General features: G+C 39.3%; 1 protein-coding gene across 3 annotated transcripts in view; it reads right to left on the reverse strand.

Annotated features, from left to right (window-relative positions):
• CERS6 (ceramide synthase 6) overlaps positions 1-23,508 on the reverse strand; it is a 314,544-nt gene that overhangs the window by 285,091 nt on the left and 5,945 nt on the right. The gene's annotated exons all lie outside the window — the stretch shown is intronic.

Raw genomic sequence — 23,508 nt, forward strand, 5'->3', positions numbered from 1 at the left:
CACATACTTGCCTTGAAAACAGGTGACTATAAATTCTCCCCCCGAAACACCATCACCAAATAGTTAAGGATTTCAGCTGTTAAGGCACAGTGTTCAACTTAGGACAATTCATCATTACATGTCTACAAAGGAACCTATCACCTCACTGGTGTGGTTAAAATAGAGAGTTGTTTTCTTCTCTACTTAAGATTTGTGAAAAGCCTAGTACTAAAAACAACAGTACTTCTGTTGTGTTAAATGACATGCAGAATTTTCTCCTGATTATGCTTTTAATAAGCAGGGCTTAACTTTTAGCTATGAACACAGTGGTACAATATTTTGAATGCACAGAGATAATTCTACACCAGTGATTCTCCAAGTGTGGTCCCTGGACCAGCAGCATTACCAGGGAACCTACTGGAATAGAATTCTAAAGCTGACCTACTACGTGAGAAATTCCAGGGGCACCCAGGTGGCTCAGTCAGCTAAGTGTCTGCCTTTGGGTCAAGCCATCATCTAAGGGTCCTGGGATCCAGCCCCACAATGGAGCCCTGCATCAGGCTCCCTACTCCTAAGGGAGCCTGCTTCTCCCTATCCCTTTGCCCCTCCCCCACTCCCACCTGTGCTTGCTCTAATAGATAAATAAAACCTTCAAAAAAATAAATGAGAAATTCCAGCCATCTGTTTTTGCAGCCCTCCAGGTGACTCTCATGACCAGTGAAGTTCTAGAAGTCCATAAATTTAGAAATAAGATTTACCTTCCTTTCTCTAACTTCACTATAACCAATTATGTTGGTACACCTGGTTCAGGGAGCTCCTCATGCTCATAAATGCTAGAATGGCTGGATAAGAATCTCACCTTTTGAGGAAGCCTGAGTGGCTCAGTCAGTCAAACATCTGCCTTCGGCTCAAGTCGTGACCCTACGGGTCTGGGATGCGATGGAGCCTCCATCATGGGGCTCCCTGTTCAGCGCAGATTCAGCTTTTCCCTCTGTCCCTCCCCCTGCTCATGTGCTCACACCCTCCCTCTCAAATAAGTAAAAAAATAAAATCTTATTTTTTAATTTTGATATGATCAATTTATCAATTTTTTTTTGTTTAGCCTGTGTTTTTGGAATTATATCTAAGAAACCATTACCTAATCTAAGATCACAAAGCTTTATGCCTATGACTTATTTTTTTAATTTAATTTTATTTTTTTCAGTGTTCCAAGATTCATTGTTTATAAAAAAAAAAGAATTTTATCTTTTGATCCTGTCTTCCACCATGGCAAAGATAGGACATTCACGTGTTTCACAAAGGAAGGAGGAAAACTCATATCCAGTGCCAACTCTGAACCAACACAGAAAGAAATCTGTTTTCTCAGTGGGAAAAAAAAAAAAATCTAAGCCTTCCTTCCTTAGGCTTTCTTCTTCACCACAATACCTTATTTTGGATAATAATTTTTATTGGATAATAATTTTTAGTTTACAAAGCACCTCCAGATACATTATGTAATTCAGCTGCCACAAAAACCCTGGGAAGCAAGTTCTCCATTCTTTCCGACATTTTGAAGAAGATGTCAAAGCTCAAAGAACCCTGAGTAACTAGCAGCCCACCCAAGATCAGCCAACTGGTATGTGTACAGAGCCTCCACTGTTCACACCAAGCACAATGCTGGGCGCAGTTTCCATAAGAGAAACATAAGCTGTGTGATCTTGGACAAATTCCTGAACCTTCAGAAGCCTCATTTCCACATCCATAAAAAAGAGGTAAAAGTAGTACCTACTTTACAGAGTTTATGTGAGGATTAAATGAGATAATCCAGGAAGGCTCTAGGAACAGTGCCTGGCAGATAGCACAGCTGTAATAAATACTGGCCATAATTACAAATCCTCACAGCATCACTGCTCCTGTTTGGACAACACTGCAGGCACCACTTCTGTTCCAGGGAACTAAGTTTTTTTTAACCTATCCCTGCTTTTCTTTACCCCTGCTTTCAGACTTCTAATGGTATCCAAACTATCTTATGTTGAATGTTTATGCAACAGACACAATCCCACCATCTCTTGGGCTATGGTGGAGCTTACAATCGATTAAACCATCAAAAAATTTCATAATAAATGAATATTTTTGCTAGCAACTATTCCAATCATCACATGCTTCTATATTTATCTTAATTTAAAGATTAGCTCTTACAAAGATAAACCAGATAGTTACGTCGAATTTACACAGCCTTCATTCCAGAGAGCTTCTTGAGATTCAAGGAAAACAAAAGGCTTAATTAAATAAGGCTGGCAAATTGAAAAGCTGGCTTTGGCTCCTTGCCACTAAATTGATCAAAGATAGTCTGAATCTCCAGTTGTATAATGAAAAACAGAAACTCTTCGCTGAGCAAGTCCTTCCAGATTTATACCCGACTGCAACCCTTTGAAGTTGACACAGCTGAAATCAGATTTTTTGCATGAATTATGCACTACAGTGGAACAGAAGGTAGACCACTCAAAATATGACTCATCGCGCAAAAGAAAACTAAGGGCACAACTTGTACTGTGTTATTCTTCTGGGAATCCAACATTCCTGAACTGGGTGAGAATGGTACAGCAGCAAATTGCACCGGGCTAATGACTTCAACAACAGCACAGACTTACTCATTTGTCTCTTGGTGCCTTTTCTCCCAGTGACTTCCAAGTCCATTGGTCTAATCCACCATAACTAATTATAAATCCAGTGAACAAATGGGATGTTAACACTCATTTGAATTCATCTCAATTAAGTCTATATAAACCCTATAGAAGATTCCCTAAGTCCAAACTTAAAACCTCACTTAATTTTTTCCCCAAAATACTATGATTTAAGTCTAAATGCCTTAATTTATTTCAACACTTCATGCTCTACCTATGAATTCTACAAATCAAAATAATTCATAAATTTCTAAGGCCTCCATCACAGAATTTTTTGAACGTCTCTGAAACATACTTTTAATGCCTTCTTTAGGTCTACTCAACCTTAGCTTAACTTGTTCTTCCCTGAAGAGAAATAACTTTTAAACCCAAACTTACTTCTAAATCAAATCTATTCATGGGGGTACTATTTCAAATTCCTCAAGACCCAAGAGAATAGATGTTCACATTTACATATGAATGACTTATTAGCTCAATAAGTGAATCGGTATTTGGGTAAACAACCGGCCTTTCAGCCTTGGCCATGATTTCAGTGTTATTCCTGCTTAATTTATATAACAGATTAAGCATTTATTTCTCCACACTAAAGTCAAAAGCAAAATGAGTGTGTAGGATTACAGAGCAAAGCTACGGGAGCTTGAGAGCCGTGTGATATCCTAAAGGCCAGCTTCAGACCTGAAGCTAATGACCAGTCAGGAACTGCCCAGAAATTGCCTTATTCTCTCCATTCAATGCTGACACCAAGAAACCCCAACCAGCTACAGCTGACCCCATCTGACTAATACACAAAAGCCTTTTGAGCAAAGGCAAAACAGTTGCTCAAGTAACTGCTCCTTCCAGACCACATGCTCTCCAGGACAGGATCCCTACTGCCGGCACCTCTCAGTGTGGGGCTCAGGTTAGTGCTCAGCTTCTGCTGAAGGGATGAGTCCTTCCTACCAGCTTCCTGCTACATCCCACCAGCAAGCCTGACTTTCTAACATCTTGCCCTTGCCCATGGTATGCATTTAGGCTTTATTCCTGCCTGTCTTTCCGACATGGAATCCACACGGTACCCAGGACTTGTATACAAGTACTTCTGTCCCCCACCAACTGTGCTTATCTGAGGCTTCCCACTTACCGTTTTATTCTGACGTAAGCATGTATCTACTCTTGCTCCAGTCCTATTTCTCACCCCAAATGTCCTGGCCCGCACCCCAGTCTCACACAGTTGAAGCTGCGCCTGTCAGTCAGAGGAGAGTATCTGGCTCTAAAAATGCTCAAGAGAGAAAGCAGAAGTTCAACAGTGTTTCTATGCCTCCAAGCTTATGTACCGTTCCTCACATTTGATGGGGGTCCCAGACATCGGTTTCTCAGGCACATCAGCAGCTTTGGATAGGACCTTTGCAAATATAATCATAAAAAAAAAAAAAAAACAATGAATCTTGGAACTCTGAAAAAATAAAATTAAATTTAAAAAAAAAAATAAAAAGTCAATGAAAACCACAGAACTAAGAGCTACCGTGTCTGTCTTCTGATTCTACCTCCACCGCTAAGCTCACACCACCATGTGATCTTGAGTGAGTCACTATCCCTCCAGATCTAGTTTCTCATCTGTGAAATTAAAGGGTTTTGTAATCTCAAAGTTCTCTTCCAGCTATGAAATTCTCTACTTCTACTGTATCTGACAAAGGTAATTGTCAAATGAGTTCTCGGACATACAGGCTTAAGATATTATCTACTGTTGTTAACTTGTATCGTTTCTTCCTCCCGTGAACACACAACTGAGACTCCATTACGTATTCTAAGGCAAAGACACTGGGGAAGATTTCTAGATACACTTTTATTCTACCAGCATATTGGAATGAGCAGTCCCATGCTCCTTGTGATTAAAACACTCTGAAAGACTCATCCACGTCTTCTTTTCTCACAAATCTAAAGAAGCAGAACCCATTGGCTGAGTCCCTAACATGCGCCAAGGATTTGGTTAAGCATTTTATTGCAATTATCTCCAATCCTAACTATCTGAAAGGTTAATATTATCTCCATCTCAGAATCCGCGAGATTCTTTAACTTACCCAGAGTCACAGCTCCAATAAGTGGTGGTAGAATTCAAATGCAAGAGGCATTGGGCAGGCCCACTAGTGAAGACCTCAGTGAGCAGTTAACATGTCCGTCTTGAGGAAAGGTAACCAGAGCTCACAAGCCGCCTGTCACACACATTCATGCAGTACAACTTTCTATTGCATTTAACAGTGTTCCCAAAAGATGGGAAGAAACAGATTCTCCTAGGAATCAAATTGTCCTAGACTTCCCATTTGTCATATGTAAGAAAATAAAATCTGTAAGAAAAAGTTGTGTGTGTGTGCACACATGCGCACGTGTGGGTATGAAAAGGCACATCTACATTGTGTATGTCAAAAATCTAGTTAGAAACTAGAACATGTTGATGACCCTATCATTTTGAATAAGTAAACATAAAAATGGACTGAATAAAAATGAAGATCAAATAAATGGGAAATAAATCACTTATTTTAACTCAGAGTTTTATATTTTTGTCTTCTAAAAATGGACAGGAATGAATACTACCAGGTAGTAAGAGATATTATAAAATGGCAATAAAAAGTCAAATGCAATGGAAATTCAGCATATGATAGAAGCAAGATTTCAAATCAGAGGAAAAGACGGATTACTTAATAAATCATATTAAGACACTGGCTAGCCAATTAGAAGGAAAAATGAAATCATTCAACAAGGAACAAAGATTCAAACATTTAAAAAAAAAAAAGTAGAAGAGAGAATTTTTGTTAAACATAGTAAATATTTTTTTTAACCTCTAAGCCCTCTTGAAACCCTTGAAACCCCAATAAAACCACTATGAACAAGGTAAACTTCCAAAAGGACGAAAGACGACAGTAACAGGTGAGAGATCAACCCAGATGTTGGAATGAAAGGTAGACAAGTGAATGCAGGAGTCAAAAAAAAGACCTCCCACTCTCTTACATGCACAAGAAAGACCTGGTGTTCCCAGAGTGTGGATTCTGACCCACCAGGTCTGAACTCAGGCCTGAAGACTACATTCTAAGAAGCTCCCGGGGGATATGGATGGAGGCTGCTGGTCTGCTGTCTGTACTCTGAGCAGAGAGTCCTCAGAGTAGAGAATGCCAGAAACACTCAAAAACTGTAGGCACTGGATACCTCTGGAGGTTCTGGAGCAGAAGGACTAGTCCAAAGTGTGCACAAAGAACAAGTCAAACAGATTTAGACCTCAATGCAAACTGACCATTCTCCCCAGGCCCAGCAGAGGAGAGATGGTTAAGTCACAGAGGATCTGACCTTTGGGACATTAAGCACAGTGACCAAAACTGGACGAAGTGAAAATCTGCAAACCAAATAGGACCTCCAGTTCCATTTCACTGCCCTGCTCTCAAAATGTACGCAGCAGGCTCACAGCCTTCAGGCAGGTAGGAGGGTTGCTTCCTGGGAAAACTGACTAGCTCAAGAGAAAATGTTCTCAAGGGCAATCAGTGATTATAATCCCCATAAAAACTAGAGTCTTCAGCACCACCCCCCCCCAAAATCATAACTGAAAGTCAAAAGACATATTAAAAACATAAGAAATATTTATAATATACATGAAAGACAGCTGATTTATTTTTGCATAGAAGTCTGTAAAAAACAACAAAGACTCCCCCAAAAGACAAAACCATCAGATAATCCATAGAAAACTAAAAACAGCTTTAAATATATGAAAATGTGTTAATTTCACTTAAAAATAAGGTAAATTAAAATGATACCATTTCTGGGGCACCTGAGTGGCGCAGTGGGTTAAAGCCTCTGCCTTCGGCTCAGGTCATGATTCCATGGTTCTGGGATCGAGCCCCACATCAGGCTCTCTGCTCAGCAGGGAGCCTGCTTCCCCGCCTCTCTCTACTTGCCTCTCTGCCTTCTTGTGATCTCTGTCTGTCAAATAAATAAAAAAAATCTTTAAAAAAAAAAAAAAATGATACCATTTCTCACATAGTCAACTGGCAATCATTTGAAAATTCAGTCACACGTCATTATTAGAAAGTTTCCTTAATTCGTAGAAATATGAACAGATGCAACTGCCTAAGAGAACTTGACAATACCTATCAAAATTCAAAATAACCCAGCAACTTCACGCTAATAATCTATCCGTAAGCAATTCCAATGTAAACAAAGACATATGTACAAAAAGAGCCATGTGGCATTGCTTTTAATAGCATATGATTGGAAATGACCTAAAGACACAATGATGGGGGACAGGTTAAACAAATTATGATAAATATATTGTGTGTATTATATATGTTACATACACACACACACACACACACACATATATACATTAAAAGTCCACATAATCACTTAAGTGAAAAAGTACAAGAGTATATATAGTTTGTATTAAATATCATTTATAGAAAGATAGGGATGGTTGCATATGCACAGAAAATTTTCCAGAAAATAAATGCAAATGGCCATCTCTGAGGAGGGAATTTCAGTTTTCATTAGATACCATATTTTACCATTTGACAGTACTTCCAAAATAAGCATGCGTTGACTTTTTCCTTATCAGTTTCCTTCCCAAAAATTATACAGGGCACAGTGATGATAATGGGAGGATAAGTAAAAGAAAGATTTGTGGGGCACCTGGGTGGCTCAGTTGGTTTAGTCTCTGACTCTTGATTTTGGTTCAGATCATGATCTCAGGGTCATGAGATCAAGCCCCAAGTCAGGCTCCTTGTTTAATATGGAATCTGCTTGAGATTCTCTCTCCCCCTCTGCTTCTGCTGCTCCCCCTGCTCACTCGCTCATGCTCTTTCCCTCTCTAAATAAATAAAAAGTAAAATCTTAAAAGAAGAAGAAGAAGAGGAGGAGGAGGAGGAGTCTAGAGAGGAGCACAATTAATGCAAAAGCTGGATGCTAAGAGTCCTTCTGTCCAAAAATCAGTTTGGGGAAGATGATCTAACTTCTATTGCTACTTTCTTTCTGTATCTGAGAAATGGGAATAATAATAATTATAAAATATAATTTTTTTAGTCTATAATCTTAACCTCGTGATATCGATTTGTGACCTTTATTTAACTAACTTGTATTTTAAAAATTCAAATCCTTTCCAGCTCAGTGCCTTAGGCTTACTTAGCCAAGAGCAACGATGAGTCGAACGTGCATTCTGAGGGGTAACTATATCTTGATTGTCTGATGTGGAGACTGGAAGCCACTGTGCTTCAAGACCAAACATGACCCACAGAACTATAAACACTACACCAGGGGCAGGAATCAGTAATCTTGAGAAATGTTTGCCTGATGTAAATGAGTCCAACAACTTGATTTGTAAGTCATTATGTGCTTTGCATTGATTTTTTTTTTAAAGCCAAGAAATATTATTCATGAATAACTACTTAGCTACTTCACATAAACTTATGGTTTACCAGCTCAAGCCCTTGGACAAAACTTCCATGAAATATGAAGCAAAATATCGCATATAATCACCTATAAATCTTTCAATGAAGTATCACTTCTAGCCTTATTTTTTATACAGTCATTAAATTTTGTCATTGAATCTAAATTTATGGTCTTCTTTACCTTGTAATTTAACCTTGTCCATAATAATTTTTCTACTTCTTTGAAGCTATACATTTCAAAAAGAAAAAAATACATAAATTCAATGTATGAATTCATTGTATTCATAAAATACAATGTAAAATTCATTTTCAAAGAGTTACTTTTTAAAAGACACCTTGGGGGGCACCTGGGGGACTCAGTTGTTAAGCATCTGCCTTCCACTCAGGTCATGATCCCAGGGTCCTGGGATGGAGCTCTGCATCAGACTCCCTGCTCTGCAGGAACCCTGCTTCTTCCTCTTCCACTCCCCTTGCTTGTGTTCCTTCTCTTGCTGTGTATCTCTCTTAAATAAATAAATAAAATCTTTAAAAAATAAAAAAATAAATAAAAGCCACCCTGGAATATCTTTCTTCTTAGGCAAAAAATGCATGTTCAAGTACTTAAGGGTGATGTGTCATAATATCTGCAATTTATTGTGTGTGTAAAGAAAAAATACAATAAAATGCTAATCATTGAATTTCAGGTGGCGGAAATAAGAATGTTCATAGCATTACTTTTTTTTTAAGTTTTTTTTTGTATATTTGAATATTATATAACATCAAGAAATTTTAACAAGTGCCATTCCGCAGGTTTAAGAACAGATCCTTTCCCTAAACAAGAAGACACAATGAGCTAACATGGTAACTAGGAGGTAGGATGTTATGGACAGTCAGCTATCCTTAGGAATATAACCAAGTTCTACTGATTAAATCTTCTCTTGAGTTCTAGATTCCTCATTTACTCATTGAACTTTCACTTGTTATTTGCTGATTGAAAGTTTTTCTGTCCAAGAAGATGAATTACAAGGTAATTCAAGGTAATTACTACTCAGATAATAAATTATTATGAAACTTCATATGAGAAACTTTCCTCCTTCACGATTTCTTGCACAAGATAATAACATTTAATATACCAGTGACTGCCTTTTATTTGTTGTAAAGAATGTAGCAAAACTACTCACCATTTTTGTTAGCTAAGTAAGCCAATGGCAAAGAGTTAGAGTGTAAAAGTAGGAGATGAAAATTTGTTGCCCTAGAGGCCACAAAGTTCACAATGACAAACGTCAGTGAATTTCTCATTGTATCTTGTGGTTATTATTCCCATTTCTCTGGTTAAAGAAAATAAAGTGAAAATGTCTTCGTGGCAGATATTAAAATTCCTTCCCAGCCAGAGCCCCAACATGCTGTTCTTTGAATATGCCATCATGTTGAAACAGCTAAAGCAAATTGGTGTAGCCACTCTGGAAAACAGTATGGAGGTTTCTCAAAAAGTTGAAAACACAGCTACCCTATGACCCAGCAATTGCCCTACTGGGTATTTACCCCAAAGATACAAATACGGTACCCGAAAGTACAAATATGCCCCAAAGGGACACATGAACCCCAACGTTTATAGCAGCAATGGCCACAACAGCCTAACTGCGGAAAGAACCTAGATGACCATCAACAGATGAATCAGATGAACAGATAAAGAAGATGTAGTGTGTATACACAGACACAGACACACACACAAACACACACACACACACACGAATATTATGCAGCCATCAAAAATGAAATTTTACCATTTGCAACGATGTGGATAGAACTAGGGGGTATTACGCTAAGCAAAATAAGTCCATCAGAGAAAGACAACTACAATATGATCTCACTGATATAAGGAATTTGAGACAAGACAGAGGATCATAGGGGAAGGGAGGGGAAAATGAAACAAGGCAAAACCATAGAGGGAAACAAGCCCTAAGAGACTTCCTAATCTCAGGATATAAACTGAGGGTTACTGGAGTGGATGGGGTGGCTGGGTTATGGACAGTGGGAAGTGAATATGCTATGAAGAGCACTATGAATTGTGTAAGACAGATGAATCATAGACCTGTACCCCTAAAGCAAATAATATGTTAATTTTAAAAAAGAAAAGTAAAATAAAAAAGTTATTTTCTTTATAGATAAAGCAGTTTGTCAAAATTACTTCACATTTGCAGCAAGTTACACCAGGATGGGGAGGTTTTCTCATTCAGGGTTGGGGAGAGGGGGCTGGTAAACTGATAAAAATTTTTCTCAAAAGGTTTTGGCAGCATGTATTAAAATTTTAACTTTGTAAATCATCTGACCTAGAAGTTCTACTTCTATGTTGGCTTATAGAAATACAGCTGAGTAAAAACAGTTCTGTACAAGAATGATGCTATAGCATTGTTTCTAATAACTTCCATAGAAAAACAGTTAAAGAATCATGTAACATCCAAACAATGGGATATCATGCAATTATGATAAAAAGAATAAAATGGCTCTATATCCGCCAACCATTTAAAATCTTCAAGATGTAATATTAAGTGGAAAAAAAAGTTTCAGAACAGGACTTAAAGTATATCATTCATGTTTTAAACTTTGTATTTCCTTGTGTGTAGGTAGGTAGGTAGATGCATTGAAAAGTTTCTGCAAAAAGATACATATCAGTGCTAATACTACTCACATCTAGGGAAGACAGCTGAATTGAGAAAATAGTGAAAATGAAAATTTTTTGCTTTTTTCTGCAATGGGAGTTTCTTAAGAGATAAAGATATACAACACTAAGATTTTTAAAATAATTTTTTAAATGGAGTAAGAGGTTTTACATTTTTAAATGTTAAAATGTTCCAAATACTAGTTGTTTTATAGCATAATTAATCATGTTAGACATAGAAACATTTAAAAATCCACAAATAAATACATAAGAAATTAACAAATAGTTACTGCCAAGATAATACTGTAACAAGAGATTCACTGTACATTATGTCTTACATTTCCAAAACAGGGGAGAAAAAATTCAGAAGTCCCATTTAAAACTAATGTGAAAATCCCATTATCCCATTCTATTACCATGCAAAATTTGGAAAAAATATTGTTATACCACAGAGCTCAAAAAGGATCTGGAGAACTTGTACACAACTGTAGTGCTAAGGTCATTTGAACATTTCAGACTCATATGAAAAGGTAATCACAAAATACTGAGTTTCATCAATGAAACATGCTAATTTTTTAAAGATTTACTTATTTATTTTTAGAGAGAGCAAGTGAGAGCAGGTGGGAGAAAGGCAGATGAAGTAGAGAGAATCCCAAGCAGACTCCTTGCTGAGCACAGAGCCCAGTGGGAGGCTGGATCTCACAACCCCAAGATTATGACCTGAGCCAAAACTAAGAGACAGCCACTGAACTGACTGAGCCACCCAGGTGCCCCCATATTATTTTTAAAGAAAACAATTCAATAATGTTATAAGTCCAAAAACAATAAGAAATTTTAACAAGCAGGTTTTATGGTACTCTCTCCTTTATAAAATAAGCAGAAAATCATCCAATATTTTCTGTGTTTTTGACTAAAGGGCATGTGTAGGACCTAGAACAACATAAGCATAAAAATCACACAATAGTAAGAAGCAGAAGGCAAACAGAAAATAATAACCCCAGGAATATAGGATGTTGTCAAACAAAAATTTTAAAGACTTTCCAGGTCATATGTTTGCATCCCCCCCACAAAAAAAAAGTGGGGGGGGGGGAGAAATAAAGAAATAAAATCAAAGAAGAGATACTTGGGTTCAGAAAAGTGATCATAAAACTACCCCCAAAAAAAAAAAATGGAAATGGAAATAGCCATAGAAGAGAAGGTAAAGATTAAGAAAAGATTAAACATGAAAAGCAACAGAATAAACAGAATAAGCATGAATGAAAGAGATACCTATCACATAGGCTAGAGGAAGATTAATAGAACCACATGGAAAAAAATATTAAAATGATTCTAGAGGAGAGGTGGATATGAAGGGCAAACTAAAGCAATCTAACATATTATACTTGGTACTCCTAAAGAAAAGAAATGAACAAATTGAATAGAAAGATGGACTTAACTAAAAAAAAAAAAAAATGCAGGTTAAAAGTTACATGTGTTTAGGGTGATTATAATTTTAAAAATACAAACACAGCAAGTCTTAAAGACCTTATTTTCAGGGCACCTGGGTGGCTCAGTCAGTTAAGCATCCGACTGTTGATTTCAGTTCAAGCCATGATCTCAGGGCTGCACACTGGGCATGAAGCCTGTTTAAGATTCTTTCTCTTACCCTCCCTCTGCCCCTACCCACCTCTCACTCTTTAAAAAAAAAAAAAAAAAAGGTATTTTCTAAACAAATACAGCATCTTTAGATTGTAATTACTTAGTATTTGAAATACATGGGTTTTTCAAATCCCAAGTATATGGTAGCTCTGCTTTCCTTGTCTCACACTACAAATCTCAAACCTTCCACATTCAAGAAACAGGATACAGAAGCATTTCAACAAACTTATTTGCCTATCCCCTGCTTAACATCCTTAACTTGCTCTTACAAAAAAGGAGGTAAAAATACCATATTTTTGTTCCTTTATTAATGCATATCCTTGTAAAACATTCTCACTACATAAGATGGGAAAGAAAAGGAGCGGGTTTTTTGTTTTTGTTTTTTTTTTAAGATTTTATTTGTCAGAGAGAGAGAGAGCGAGCACAGGCAGACAGAGTGGCAGGCAGAGTCAGAGGGAGAAGCAGACTCCCCGTGGAGCAAGGAGCCCAATGTGGGACTCGATCCCAGGACGCCGGGACCATGACCTGAGCCGAAGGCAGCTGCTCAACCAACTGAGCCACCCAGGCGTCCCGAAAAGGAGTGTTTTGACAGAGGTTCTCTCTCTCACTTTCTCACCTGCTCTTTCCTTTCCAAATAATTTATTTAATTTATTCAATTTTATAACCAGATACTAATCAGATTTTATACATAAACACACGCACTTATCCAAGCCTATGCACACACTTGCACACTTGGTGGCAAGTACCAAAGTCCTTCATAAAGAACCAATGACCTTCAGGTGAACATTGGGTTTTGATGTATAGAATAAGAATTAGGGTTGCCTCTTATCTTCACACTGCAAAGAATAAAAAGCTTGTTTCAGGAAAAATGAAGCACTTTTCTAACAACACTGTATGAATGTTTGTTAAGCAAGTGACGACGGCACCTTTGAGTGCAGGGCTTTCTAATGGGTATTTGTTGGACTAGGGTTCCACCAAGATGGGATTTTAAGCCAAAGTCAGGGTTCTTTGCTCCCTTTTGTTGTATACACATGGCAGAGCGTGTGCGTGTGTAGTGTGTGTGTATGTGTGTGTGTGTGTGTGTGTGTGTTCTCTCTCCCCCTTTCTCTCTCGGTCTCACTCGCTCCACAAATTCAAACATTGAACCTCAGAGCCAAAAGGACTGTGGTTCGTTCCACCGGCAAGTATTAAGTATAATCTGTGTCAACTCCCAAAATGTATTATCATACACTACTTACTTTAGCAGTTCCCATTCAGAGCAGCTCCCTGCCTCTTTTAGGTTGGCTTTTTAAGTAGGGCATAAGAGTTTCTAGTAGCCAAATGCATCCAATTCAGAAAAGCTTTAGACAATTTGAAAGAACTGACATTCCTTAGATTTGACCCCTGAGTAAAGAATTAGACACTGGCGGGGAAAGAGAACAGAGACTGACGGAGAGAAAGGCTAAACAGGTTTGGTTCTGCTTTTACTGGAACATGTTTACATCTTCAACTCCTGCCAAATAATAATCCTCTGTTCTGCAACTGTGGAACTTAACCAGTTCTATTTCTTTCTTTCTTTTTTTTAATCAGAAAAAAAAGTCCAAAACCACGAAGTTATTTTCAAAAACAAAAAGAACATTTATTCCATATTATCTATTGCATATTTTTTAAGCCCCCAAAATTAAATAAGCAAAGTATGAGCTGACAGCTCTTGGTAACTATCCTTTTAAATGGATTTGCACCAAACTTGCTATTGCCCTGGGACATGTGAGCGGTAACAGAACAGCCGGTAACTCCAGAGCTCAGGACCAAGAGATTCGGTTTGCCCAGGCTACCTGAGGTTTGAACACAGAGGAGGGTCTTTGTCTGTGCAAGAGGAAGGGGTAAACGGAAGGTATGGAAGTGCTAAGCAAAAGGGAGTCAGCACTGAAAGCATGATAAGCTGTGGTCTCAAAGTAGTACATAGGTGCCCTGCACCCAAACTTACATGGCTTAACTCTGCACCACTGCACTGGCAGATGGGGGGTGGGCAGGCCCAGGAGCTGCCTCAAAAGCCCCACTACCTGCCTAGAGACCCAAGCTAAAGCAGACCTCTGAGCAAAGCAATGTCTGAGCACTGACGTTTTTTAACACTTCCCTTGTTCAACTCTTAAGAGAGAGTTCACTGCAGTGAACAGTGAGCAGAGTTCACTCCTGAGAGCCCAGTGATGTCAAATACACCACAGGTCCCTAACACGAGCAGAAGGGAGCATCACACAGCCTAAGACTCAACAAAACCACGAACACAAAGTACATGCATAGAAAACCACTTGACTGCCAATGCTCCTCAGAAATAACTGCTGGTGAAAACCCGCCACCGGTACATCTATTTTTGTTGGTTCCCCGGTGCCTTTACAATCCCGCAGGCAGCCATTGAAGCCTGGGTGCAAGGGGAAGGAAAACAAAACGCTGCATATACGCTTTATGATAGAGGATGCATGCGCTGGGGAGGGAACGCCACACCAACAGCTGGCCCCGGGTGTCTGTACACGGAGTTCTGCCCTCCAGAGCTCCAACCTACACTCCACGGGGGCCCTTCAGTCACCTGGAATAAAAAGGCCATGAAACGTGGTAACTGACGGTGGGCAGGCAGTGCCTCTCAATCACCAGGGAAGCTGCTTTCCACCACTCCCCCACCCGCTCACCATCAGGGAGAGACAGAGTAGCCATTTTTATCATGAGAACAGCCCTGGCTGATGACCAGACCAGCATGGGTTTAACAATCAGGTGAGCTGAACAACCGTTCCAGCTTTTCCTGGACTGTAGCGTTTCCTGGGAGAGCCCCAGAGGAACTGAAACCAGCCGATCACTCGGCAACGGCACTGTGAGAGTGCAGAGCCACCAGGCCCGGCCAGGACGGAGGTGGGTGGCACAGGACAAGTCACCTCATCTCCGTAGGCTTCAGAATCCTAAAATATGAAATGGGAGGGGATGCCTCTTAGCTCTGCCAGTTTCTCAAAGTGTGGTTGTCAGAACATCTGTGCTCTGAAACAGCATCTGGAGGGGGGGGTTCCAAAAGGCTGGAGAAAGGGCCAATGGCAGTCAGTGTGCCCTGACGAGGAGGGGTATTTTTTTTTTTTTAAGATTTTATGTATTTATTTGACTGAGAGAAAGAAACAGACGGTGAGCACAAGTAGGGGGAACTGCAGGTAGAGGGAGAAGCAGGCTCCCCACTGAGCAAGCAGTTTAATGCTGGACTCGATCCAACGACCCTGGGATCATGACATGAGCTGAAGGCAGACGTTTAACTGATTGAGCGACCCAAGCATTCCGGGGTATTTTTTTTTTTTAAGATCTTATTTATTTATTTTAGAGAGAGAGCACAAGCAGGGTGAGAAGCAGAGGGAGAGGGGGAGAGTCTTCAGCACTGAGAGCAGAGTCCAACATGGGGCCTGATCCGCAACCCTGAGATCATGACCTGAGCCAAAACCATGACGGGAGCACTTAGCTGACTGAGCCCTCCAAGCACCCTGTGGAGAGGTATTTTTTACACTCTACCATTCTGTGTTTAGAACTAGCTTCACATGGTGCTAGTAAAAAGCAGATCAACTTTTAGTGGATTTTATTGTTCTTTGTTAAATCTAAAAGTAATGCACCCTGTCTCCCACCACCATTTCGCGTTCTGGTACATCACCTGGGTCTGACATACAACAGACCCATTTATTTTTAAGTGAATGAGTTTTCCGTTTCCTTTCCTTTGACTCTATTCAACTACTACTGAATTAAAATAGGAGTTTGGGGTAATTTGTCACTCGATAGCACTGTGTCTTTGCCTTACTTCCTCATTTAAAAGACAACCCAAAACAAATGTCATATTTGATCATCCTAAGATACCCTCTATCAATGCCTAAAAAAATTAACAGGCTTGTTAAATTATTGATACAGCAAACTACTTACAAATTATTTTTAAGCTGTTCAGAGCCAGAAAAGTGCCTATAGTAGAAAGCAGCTGCAACCGCTTTCTCAACTCATTTGGTCAGGCGAGGTTAGCCATGTTCACACCAATGCAAGTTCAAATTTCGGGTGCTGTTTCTCTTCCAGAAAAAAAAATGCATATATTTGTTATTTTCATAAATATGATCCCAGGGATGCTAGACTGAATTTTTTCTGAATAGGGATCAAAGACAATCCATGAGGCTTACAATTCTGAAAGAAATTGGGACTTATCAGTCTCAAGGCTTCCTTTTTCGGGGAGCCTCTTCTTAGAAGAAAAACTTTTCCGAGCGATAAATATTCAATCTCAGCAAAGTGCATTACATGAGTGTGAGGAGGGCATGGCCCGGGTCTTCACTATCCTGTGAAGGGTTGTGTGCTGTCAACTAGAACTGGAAGATCCAGAATCTTCCTCAGACGGGAAGAGAGAGAGTGAGTCAGGGGCAGAGAGACAGAGGAGAAGATAATAGGGAAAGTAAAACCCAAACCCAACCACTAAAAAAAGAAAGAAGAGGTCTACTGTGTATGTTCATGACACAAAGGTAATGCCAGGGAAGGTTTTCAGAAATCTAATGATAAATCCTCATTTCTGGAAATCAGGGCTCCAACAATTACTCAGAAAGCGATTTCGGGGAGTCAGGAGGACATGTGTGTGCATCTTGAATAAACCTGAAGAACGAGGAGAAACTACTTCTATAAACTAGGCATTGCTCTAAACACAACGAATGCATTATCTCATTTAATCCTTACAACATCCCTCTGAGTTGTAAACTGAACATGAAAATATATCAGTGTTTTGCTCCTAGATCTGTAGCTGTACGTGACATGTCCAGAATTCAGCCCAGGTCCTTAAATCAATAAAAATGGCCAATGTGATACTTGCCATTGCCAGCAACTGGATACCCAATCAATTTTCCCTAGAGTCTATGTGCAATAAAAAAGAACCATCCGGACCAGATGGGGCAGTGAGGGAGAGATTGGGATCTTTGCATAAGACATCCCTCCACTGAAAGGGAGCTTCCTGAGAAAACTTCAGTCCAAGAAAGGCCATTGTCCTGGGCCCTCTCCAAAGGCACAACCCTGCTCCCCACCACCTACCCCCAAGAAAGCTTCAGGCTCCAAGTGGTAAAAAGCTACCCATCACTTGTCCAAAATCCCACCATTAGAAATAGTTTTCTGCCATCAAATACAAGCAAATCTCTGGCCTAAAACCACATCAATATTAACAGTTGAGAAGAAGAGGCTAAGAAGCATTCTCCTCCCTAAATAGGCATAGTGCTAAAGAGATTAGGGCTCCCATGCCTGCCTAAAACCCTAAATATTTACTCTTCAACAGAACAAGTAAATCTTCCAGTTTCAGGATCAAATATGTAAACAGGTCCTTCTGTCCCCACAAACTACACCCTCTCTCTACCCCTCAACTCAACCTCCACCCCCCACACACACACCTAACACATTAAATCACATTACAGAACATTACTTCTCATAGTACTAAACACTGTACTATGGTATCAATTATTCTTTATACAATGTGTATTTTTAAGAACAGGTTTTTACTGAGACCCCTTTAAATAGATTTTCCCAGATGGGCTTCCAATATCACCAAGTAGGCATATTCCCCATTTTCCAAGTGAGGATATCAAATTTCAGATAATATGCTATCCACTACTATACAGCTGATAAAGGGCAGTGTTTGTTTGGATTTTAACCCAAATTCCATAATCTTTGTAATATCCCATCCATTTTCCTCTTAATTCTCGGAATTAAGAAAGTACATTTGTAATTAACTGCAATAAATGTATAAAACAGTAACAGTTTATTTTTTTAAGAATTATTTATTTATTTATTTATTTATTTGACAGAGAGAGAGAGAGAGAAAGCGCGCGGGCACACAAGTAGGCAGAAAAACAGGCAGAGGGGGAGGAGGAAGCAGGCTCCCCGCTGAGCAGAGAGTCCATCCCAGGACCCTGGGACCATGACCTGAGCTGAAGGCAGAGACTTAACCCACTGAGCCACCCAGGCGCCCCAAAACAGCAACAGTTTGAATGTACTATCACCCTTGAGTCTACCCAAATCCTCAAAGATATACACAGCCCCTGGCAATAGAGCCCTTATATTTTCTTAATGCCCATAATGCCTAAGCTCGGATTGCCTGGTTCTCAATTTCCCTTCACTCAAGCTGTGTCCAAAACTGCCACTCTGGTTAAACCACCAAGTCACTTTATTCTGCTTTGTAATGGTGATCTATGAAGACAAGATCTACAGAGCCACTTAGCTGGCAGCTTTTACCCTGAGGCTTGCCCAAGTGTCCCTAGACAAGACTTTCTACGGTTTTCTCTATCCCCACCCCCACTCTTACCACTGAGCTACTCAAGACCTGCTTGTGTTTTTAAAGGAAGAAAGGAAGGAGAGGAGGAAGAGAGAAAGAAGAGAAAGGGGAGGGAGGAAGCAGGGGGAGGGGCTTTAGAGGAGCGGTTAGCGGGGTGGGCAGAATCCCAATCACAGCATCAGGACAACAACAATAGCTCTTAAACCTGAAAGCCTCAAAGGTAAGATGTGACATTTATGTAGAGGTTGGCAAGTCACCAGCAAATGTTACTCCAGGTCATTGTGTGAACAAGCTTACCTAGTAAAGGAATGCATCCTTCCTGTAATGAAAAACCATCTGCATATCTCTAACCCCACCCCTGCCAAAACAACCTCCACAATCCAATTCTGAAGTAATAAAGGCAAAAGCAGGAATGAGAAGCAGGAGTAGTTCAAGAGAAGTCCATTTTGAAGGCTAATAGGGAGAAAAAGAAAGTTCTCATAAAAAAACAAACAAAATGCCAAAATGTTCTGAGATGAATTATAGGAGGCAGTGTTTTGTACAATGACCAAGCATTAGCATAAACTTTGAAAACTACTTTTCAGTAATAGGTACCTGCCTACGCTTACTACTGATTACCTTATAGTATGCAGCATTTGAGTAAAATCATGTTCAGATTTTTGAGTATTTAAATTATTTGCTTATAAAGCCAATGTCAATTTAAAGTGAGGGACCGGGGCGCCTGGGTGGCTCAGTGGATTAAGCCGCTGCCTTCGGCTCAGGTCATGATCTCAGGGTCCTGGGATCAAGTCCCGCATCGGGCTCTCTGCTCAGCAGGGAGCTTGCTTCCCTCTCTCTCTCTCTCTGGCTGCCTCTCTGTCTACTTGTGATTTCTCTCTGTCAAATAAATAAATCTTTAAAAAAATAAAGTGAGGGACCAAGAAGAGGGTGGGATCTGATCTTCCCGAGAAAAGCTTCCATTGGATAGATCTGTGGCCTAGGCCACTTGTCTTACTAGAATTTTATCCTATCATCCTGGTTTGCTTTAAACGGATTGTGAACTCACTAGGATGCCTTTACTTGAATCCTAGAGCTAAATCCTCTGAAACTGTGCAGTGCGCTTTTCTAAAGACGCTGTATTCTCTTCTGCAGCTGCCAATTTACTATCACTAAATTGTCATATTGACACATGGACTGCAGGCAGCTGTCTGGTTGAAGGACCATCCCAAAAGGCCCAGGGTATGTAAGTGTCCTCTGAACTTTAACTTTCCTTCCATCACCCCTCTCCTCCCCACGAACCATGCCAGGTGATTCTGGAGAGAAAGGCTCTCCTAGTCTGCAAGTGGCTTATGCATTTTAAAAGAAAACAAACATGAAAACAAAACAGTGCTTAATGAATATGAAATCAAGAGGACTGGGATGTTTGCTCCTAACTAGAAAACTGTCAAGCCCAGAAAATGAAACCAGTTATTTCCAGTGACTTTTTTTAAGTCAGTGAATCTTCTTTATTTTTCTGCTCTTTTTAGTTGTAGTAAAATACGCATAAAATTTACCATCTTAACCATTTTTAAGTGTACAGTTGCGTTAAGTACATTCACGTGGAGCAGGAAGCAACCATCACCACCAATCTAATCCAGCTCTAGAACTCCTTTCATCTCATAAAAATGAAACTCTATACCCATGAAACAGCAAGTCACCCTTGCTACCTCTCTTCAACCCCTGGCAACCATTTGACTTTCCATCTCTATGAATCTGACTACCCTAGGTACCTCATACGTTTGTCTTGGTGACTGGCTTATTCAACTGAGCATAATGTCCTCAAGTTTCATCCACGCTTTAGCCTGTGTCCGAATTCCTCCCTCCCTAAGACTGAATGATATTGTGCTGAATATACAGACCACATTTTGTTAATCTATTCATCTGTCAATGGACACTTGGGTTGCTTCCACTTTTTGACTATGGTGAATAATGTTGCTAAGGACGTAAGTGTGCAAGTATCTCTTTGAGACTCTGCTTTCAATTCTTTTGGGCATATACCAGAAGTAGGAGTGCTGATCACATAATAATTCAATATGTAATGTTTTGAAGATATTCCATATTCTTTTCTACAGTGGCTCTCCCCTTTATATTCCCACCAGGGTTCCAATTTCACCACATCCTCCCCAACACTTGCTTGTTTCTGCCTGTCTGCTCTCCTGCCTCTTTGTCTTCTCTTCTATTCTCTTTTCTTTCCTTCCTTCCTTCCTCCCTTCTTTCTTTTTCTTTCTTTCTTTATATAGCAGCCATCCTATTTTTCCCCTTACATTTGACAATTGAGAATGACTGCAGTTTTTAATGAATAAATTTTTAATTTTAATTTTGAAAGTAATAATAGTATTACTTTACATCATCGACTTCATTTAAATCTCTCCTAAGACCCATGAGGTAGACATTGAGTTTCCCAATATTTCACAGATGACACTAAGGATTGAGACTTTAGGTGGTATCCCACTGTGGTTTTCATTTGTATTTCCCTAATGATTAGTGTCTAAAAGTCCCTTTTAACCAAACATTCAGAGAAACAATACAAGAGTTTAGGCTCTATCTCTGAGTTTGCCTTCATAAAAATCCATTCATTCTTAGTCCTTCAAACTTCCTCCCAGCCCTTTCTCTCTGCCTTATCCTCCATAATAAAGTCAGGATATCATACACCCTCTTGACTGCAGCCCTTACACTGTGTAGAATCTGGGACACTTTCTGCCTGATCATCACTCAGATTATGGGAGAAAGAAACAAAAAGTGTAAATAGAAGACCCAAGAAACAGACTACAACAAGACAATTCTGCATTTAAAAAAAAAAAAAATTCAAAAGCCACCACTTTCCTACCAAAAAAGTTGGAAGGCTCATCCCAATAGGAAAAGATACATGAATTCACAGAAAGTGAAATACAAATAATTAGTAAATATTTGAAATAAGATCATCATGAATAACAAAACATACAACAGTAACTTTTTCTCAATGTGCAAAGCAAAAATTTCTTCAAATGATAATACTTTCCATGCTGATAAGGAAGTACAAGCGAATATAAACTTTCTGGATACTAATCTGGAAATTTGTGTCTATCAATAACCCTAAAATATTTACCATTTGAGTTTTAGAAATGCCACTTCTAGGAAACGTTCCTTAGGATGTTTCCAAGAGTTGAGAGATTTATATACACAAACTGGAAACAGCCTAAATATCCAACAACAATATGGAGGCTGGTTAAAGGAACTGTGGTATATGGACATCATCTCATGATACTTGCTTTAAAATAGATCACCAGGGGCACCTAGGTGGCTCAGTCAGTTAAGCCTTCAGCTCAGATCATTGTCCCAGAGTCCCAGGACAGACCTTAGCATCAGGCTCTCTGCTCAGCGGGGAACTTGCTTCTCCCTCTCCCTATGCTCCTCCCCTGCTTGTGCTCTCTCTCAAATAAATAAAATCTTAAAAATTAAAATAAAATAGATCATCAAAATTACTAGGAGATCAAGAAACCTGGTTCCAAATGCCTACTTTGCTATTTTAAGCTGTGTGAAGCTAGGTACAACTCCTAAAGTCTCAATCCTTAGTGTCATCTGTGAAATACTGGGAAACTCAATGTCTACCTCACGGGTCTTAGGAGAGATTTAAATGAAGTCGATGATATAAAGTAATAAACTCCTATTAGGAAACACATATTAGTCACTATTACTACTTTCAAAATTAAAATTAAAAACTTATTCATTAAAAACTGCAGTCATTCACAATCGTCAAATGTAAGGGGAAAAAATGGTAAGCACAAAGTCCTAAGCTTCAGACTGTGTACCCTGGCACTCAATTGTGCAGAGAAGTACTAATGAGCCACCACCCAAAAAGACATTGTGAGAATTACCATTTCGGGTTCAATCAAACCAAAGCATAGGTGTAGGAAATCTGTGAAGATTATGAGAGCAGGTAAGAGTGACAAAGAAAGAGTTTGTGAAATCGGGGTTTGTTTGTTTGTTTTAAGGGGGGAGGGGCAAAGAGCAAAAGATAAAATATTAGTTAAGAATAAGTGTTCTCAGGGCATCACTAGTATAGAAGGATCCTTGTGCTACAAAGAAGCAATTGTTTATTTATTTTTATTAAAAAAAAAAATGCCCTAGAAACATTAAATGACACAACTAGTTACTGGCAAACAAAATCTGGAACCCCATTTTCCCGACTCAAAAGTGTCTAAGAAATGAACTGATCAAATGAAGATGGGAGGGAGGGAAAAAAATAAAACAAAAGTTTGAGAGTCATGACTTTGTAAGAAATAGATGACAAAACGCTTTAGAAATTCTAGTTTGGCCTGGTGATAGAAGAGCGAATTTAAGCACATGTAATAAATATTTAGAAGTTAATAAACACAGTAGTGCCAAATGGGCCCAGATTCTCAGGTTTCCCAACAGAGTGTGAAGAGGTAAGTGAAACAAATGAACAGAGCCTGAGGACAGCACAGCGATCTCTTATAAGCCATGGGACAGGTGTGCTGATAGAAGAAATTCACCTTAAACCCCATTTCCTTTCCACTGACACCTGCTTTTCTACATCATTGAAGAGAAACCACTTACAAACTAGAATCCAAAAGAAAAAACCTAACCCCATCCATGAAGAATTCAGATGTTTTCAAAAGTCGTAAGTGAACTCAAAGTGCTAGTGTTGTTAATCTCTGATGACATGAAATAATTTGTGATAATTTAAAGTTATCTCACCTGCCTTCCTCACCATTCTAAGGCACTGTCCATTAAGAGTACTGTGATGCCTTTTATCCATAAATCAATCTCCTTCAAACAGCTAAACTACTGCATCCTGCAAATGCAAACCTTTTATTTTGCAAGATAAGAAAGCTGTACTAAAGATCTGCAAAGAATACCATCCCTTTGATTTTCCGTTGTTTTCCAACA

The sequence above is a fragment of the Mustela putorius genome, unplaced genomic scaffold, assembly GCF_011764305.1.
Source record: "Mustela putorius furo isolate JIRA1106 unplaced genomic scaffold, ASM1176430v1.1 tig00003869_pilon_pilon_pilon, whole genome shotgun sequence".
Classification (NCBI taxonomy): Eukaryota; Metazoa; Chordata; class Mammalia; order Carnivora; family Mustelidae; genus Mustela; species Mustela putorius.